The sequence below is a fragment of the Canis lupus genome, chromosome 7 (assembly GCF_003254725.2).
Source record: "Canis lupus dingo isolate Sandy chromosome 7, ASM325472v2, whole genome shotgun sequence".
NCBI lineage: Eukaryota > Metazoa > Chordata > Mammalia > Carnivora > Canidae > Canis > Canis lupus.
Genome location: NC_064249.1, coordinates 67399918 through 67405627, shown reverse-complemented (window position 1 = coordinate 67405627; position 5710 = coordinate 67399918).

Sequence of the window (5710 nt, the reverse complement as noted above, 5' to 3'; positions counted from 1 at the left end):
ATTTCTGTAGCTTTTCTATACCATCTATAATCAGAATGATGAAAAAAATTTACATATGTTTCCAGGTTTCGTTAAAGGAAAAAAGCATTTAACACAGACACACAATGTTTTTTTCTGTTTCCCTTGTAAAGAACTGTTTTTTTTCTGTTAAACATCCCTGTAAAATTGAATCTGACTTGTAGTTTCTCCTTGTGAAGTTGCTACAGTAAGAGTAATTTTCATCTCTATTGCTATGTTCTCCACTTAGATCACATACCCACACATTCTCCACTTAGATCACATACCCACACATTCTTGTAATTGCTTGTCCAATTATCTGAAGAGAAAAATGTAATCTCTTAGAGGCAGAGCACATTACTGGTTCTCTGAATATATGAATACATAACTGAAAAGAATAAGTTAATTCAAAAAGAATATATACACAACTCTGTAAAATACATCATGTCCTTACAAGAAGATTATATAATTCTTTATTGTCACATTTATAATCCAAAAATTCAATATGAATTTAATTTTTTCAGCTTTATTGGGATTTTATTGACCTATAGCACACAGTGCACCTGGGTAGCTCAGTCAGTTAAGCATCTGCCTTCAGTTCAGGTCATGATCCCGGGCTCCTGGGATGGGTTGGATTCCCCGCTCAGAAGGGAGCCTGCTTCTCCCTCTCCCTCTGCCTTTCCCCCTGCTTGTGCTCTCTGTCTCTCTCTCTCTCAAATAAATAATAAAATATTTTTAAAAAATCATATACAGTACATGTAAGTTTAAGAGGAACACTGTAGTGATTTGATACATGTATACATTGCAAAATGTTACCACAATTAAGTTAGTTAATACCTCCATCACCTCACATGATTACCTTTGCGTGTGTGGTGATAGTCCCTTAACAATTTTCAAGTATATAATACAATATTTTAAATTAGAGTCACCTTGCTACACATTAGATCCTCAGAACTTATTCATCTTCTAACGGAAATCTATACCCTTTAAGCACCATCTCGCCATTTTGTCCACCCCTTCAGCCCTAGCAACTACCATTCTACTCTATTTCTTTTAGTTTAGCTTTTCAAGATTCCATGTATGGATGAGAATATATGTACAGTATTTGTCTTTCTCTGATTTTCTGACGTGATTTTAAATGTAGCAAATAGAAGCCCAGTGGTTTCTAAAACATTTACAGTAAAGATGAAGCCTAAGATAATATTGTGATAAAGTTTCATCATTTCTTTAAGACTTCAAAGTTTTCATTCCGTGTCTTGGAATTCCAGGAATGAACATGACTTTTGAGAGTATTATACCATACTATAAACATTTATATGCCTTTCCAGTAAATTGGAATGAAACTAAATGGCCTTCAAGAGCTTCTATACTTGGCAACTGCTTAAAATCAGATAATCACAGACTATTACAATTAGAAGGGACCTCGGTGGTGTCCAGTCCAAATGTCTCGTATTGCAGACAAGAACAGGCCCAGCTAGATCCCTGGGTGGCCAGCGGTTTGGCGCCTGCCTTTGGCCCAGGGCGCGGTCCTGGAGACCCGGGATCGAATCCCACGTTGGGCTTCCGGTGCATGGAGCCTGCTTCTCCCTCTGCCTATGTCTCTGCCTCTCTCTCTCTCTCTCTGTGTGACTATCATAAATAAAAATTTTAAAAAAAAATTAAAAAGAACAGGCCCAGCTAGTAGGTGCCTCATCCACCAACCTTCCAGCTCCTTTTTCAGGACTCAGGGCAGAGTTCCTGCTCCCTCATGAGGCCAACTCTGGCCAGCAGTTCTTTAGTTTTTCCATTCACCCATCAAAGTCCTCAGGCTCAGAGAAATTGTAATCATCCAATAGAAAGCATAAATTAATGTAAAAATTTGTTTTACATAATAATATCAACAAATGTTGAATGGTGCCTTTCTAATAAAAAAAAAAAAAAAAAAAAAAACAGGGACACCTAGGTGGTTCAGTGGTTGAGCATCTGCCTTCGGCTCAGGGTGTGATCCTGGAGTCCTGAGATCAAGTCCTGCATCAGGCTTCCCAGAGGGAGCCTGCTTCTCCCTCTATGTCTCTCTCTCTCTCTATGTCTCTCATGAATAAATAAATTAAATCTTTAAAGCAAATAATCGTGGTCTTTAAACAGACAAACGATAGTTTCTTGATTCAACAAAAGCTTACCAGAATATCCAGTTACTAAATATAAAACATATAAAGACCACCTATGCTTGAGCCAACCTCATTGGTCCTGGGCACAGATGTGAGAGATCAGAGTCATCTCCACACAAATATCCCCAGCCCTGAAATGCAGAGGGCAGCCGGCTTCAGCTCCTATGATGCAGCACCACCACCTAGTGGCCTATTTGAAGGACTCTTTCTCACTGCCCAAACTGTAACACTTGGCCTTTAGAGGTTAGCGATCTTTTTAGAAGACCATCTGGACCGAGATATAGTCCTGAAACTACTTCCACATTATTACAGGAAACCCTCTGATTCACAGAGTACAATTCACCTGGCAAAGAGGACCCATCCATTGTAAAGTCAGTTGAGAACGGAAACAACTTATACTGGTGAGCAAGAATCTCAGTCTTCATATCTTTCACTTTAAATATCTCAGTTATTTAACTGCAGTATTTTTCCCCATCTGCTGCCTAACCAAAAGGAGGCAAAACTGGAACTGACAGAAGCAATTTGAAGTGCACCATTTCACAGAATCCCTCAATACAATAGAAAAGAGAACACAAAAATGAAATAGAAACATGCTACATCTATATATTTATCAAAGTTAGTATCTTGAGCCAAGGAAGCACTTGATTATCTCTGGGCATAGTCAGGAAGAAGAAAAAAATCAGATTTTTTTTTCTGGGTTTACTTGGCTGTTAATAGCACGCTGACCTCGAACTTGAGAGCACTTGTTCTTACTCTGTGTATTTACTTGGGCTCGTAGTCTTTTGATGTCAGGCAAAATAACATTTTAAAAAAGCAAATACCCTCTCCCTCAAGGACCACCAGATTGATGATCCTTGAGGAATCAAGCTTGAAAGAGGCTTTGTTGGATGGTAGATCCTGCGTCCATAGCCAAACTTCTTTACTTTCCACTGGGTAGTACACACATTTCATTCCACATAAAAGAAGATTGCCATTCTCTTAAGGGGTGATTCCCTCTGAGAAAGACCACAAGCTAACTTGTAACAACCTCTTACTTAATTAATGTAAGAATGAATTTGGTCATTTCGGACCAAAAAATAATAGAACTACTTGAGTTAGTACCTGAAGGGGAGCTCATTAATAAGAAAGAAACCTGGGGAGTCTTGTCTGGGTTTGAAAAACAGAAACCGTGGGTACAAGCCACACTGCAGCAACGGGAGGGTCTCCCACTTTCCCTGTGTGTGTGACTCCTTCACACAACTACCCACAATTATGTGATTATGCCCAGATGTCTCATGTCCAAAGTCACCTTGGATTTTCAGAAACTGGAAGACTATAAAACCAGATCTGAATTCTACAAGAAGAGAAGGTCTGAGAAGGTCCCTTGCACCTCCTGAGCTAATTCTTTATTCCTACATCTCATGAGGGAACACAGTGTTCCCTGTGAGCTAGGTAGCCTTGTTCAGAGTGAGATTCCCCAAGCTGCTTGTCCTTATTCCACAAAAAAGTGGCAGTTCAGAAATACAAAGCGTTGGCTGAATTGTAAATGTCACCTAATAGTCAGCCACAGAAAGGTGAAAAGAAATCTGTAAATTGTCAGTGCAGAGGTTTCTAAGTGTGAACAACCAATTCTAGGACACATTTCTGCAGTTAAACGGAAGCAAAGAAAACTAAGTTAGAGGCAAGAAATGACTACCCAAAATATAAGAGCTAAAAAAAAAAAGGAAGGGTTTGGTTTTTATCATTGCTGTCCCGCTCCTACATTAGCAGATAGCACTGACCAGTTGGAAATTAACTTGTATGAAAGTTGCCTGTACTCAGGAAGCCAGTGCTTCTTTCATGGTCTCGAGTTGAGATATTTGCTGCAATTTCCTGCAAAAGAAAAGGAAGAGTGTTTAGTATCCCCAAACAAAAGGCAAAATGAAAGCTTCTCTCTGAATATTTCCCCAAACTAGTTAATGAAAAAAAGAACCACTTTAGAAGCAGAGGGACTCCTTTTGATTAAAGAAATCACCAGTTTCAGGATAAAAATGGGAAAACAGCATCCATGTTATTATTTCTTATTTCTTAAGTATGCCTTAATATGACCATCTTTGGGGCTAATCATTCTATTCTCAGTATCATTCTTTTTTTCAATAAGGATCAATTGTAAGAATATACATTTCACTTCCCGGTGGAACTTCTTATAGCTCTCTTTCATTCTGCCTTTTTAAAATGCTCTAGGAGGATTTTTATTTTCCCTTAGTTTTTCCCTAGTGCCATAATTAAAGGCCAGCTTTCTTTTTGTGGGGCAGCCTTTCTAGAAGAGTCTTGATGAAAGGTAAAAAGACAGTGCAGAGAAGGAAAACAACCATGTGCATGGCCTAAAGCACAATCTACTTTTTATTCAAGTGCTGTGGACCCCATGCTTTGCTGTCCTGTCTCGCCATCTGTGTGCTTGTTATCATGGGGATGGAAAAGCAAACCAGTGTCAAGCAGTGGAATCTTTAGATGTTAGAAGAATGGTCTGGGGTCTCTTTCATATAAAAAGCCAATGATCTTGGTTGCTAAGGATACCTTTTCACCACAAATATGTAGAGACCTTGACAAATGGTTAGGGATGCTGAATAGAATTTTACAATGAGGCTGCCTGTTTCTTATTGTTTTTCTTACACTTGAGTGTTGTTTTTAAAAATGGTATGACACTTTCAGATGGCAGAACAAGCCCAGATTGTTAAAAAAAATAATAATTCCAGGAACCTAAGATGCCAATCTTAATTTAAAAAAAATAAGAATAAAAAAACAAATTCTGCAGCCTAACCTGCAAAACTGGAATTACTACATCTAAGTGCTAGAATTTTCAGAATTTCTACACCATTAAAAGTGAGGTAAAAACTGGAACTGGATTAACCGGACTGATGGCCTGAAAAGCTGAAATTCACTAAATATCCGCTAACACTAGTTTCATTTCTGCTACCCATCATGGCCCAAGAGATAATTTCATACAAAAGGAAAAAGAAGGAAGGAGAGAGAAATTAATTGTGATGCTAATTCTCTTTGTCTAGAGAAGATGGACTTTATGTCTTGGACTACAAATTAAGAAATCAATCCCTGAAAAGCCTACAATGTCAAAACAAAAGAATAATAAGTTACAACTGGTCTAGAGTATGCTACTGCTCTGAGAACATCTATGTGAAACATAATTAGCATGTGAAAAACAAATGAGAAATCAAGTAATGCATGAATTTCATGTGTTAAATAGAAGATTCTTCAAGAAACACAGCATACAGCTGGTACAAAATAGAAAAAGCAAGTCAAGAGATTCACAGGAGGGAGCTTTAGAAAACATATCATCTGATTCCCACCAGTTTTATTGAGATATATTTGGCATATACGCCACTATCTAAGTTTAAGTTGTACAGCATAATGTCTTGCGTATCTGATGAAATGATTGCTAGGGCACCTGGGTGGCTCAATCGGTTAAGCATACAACTCTCAGTTTCAGCTCAAGTCATGATCTCAGCATCATGAGATAGAGCCCACAGTCTCAGGCTCCACCTTTAGCAAGGAGTCTGCTTGAGGTTCTGTCCCTCTCCCTCGCCCCTCCC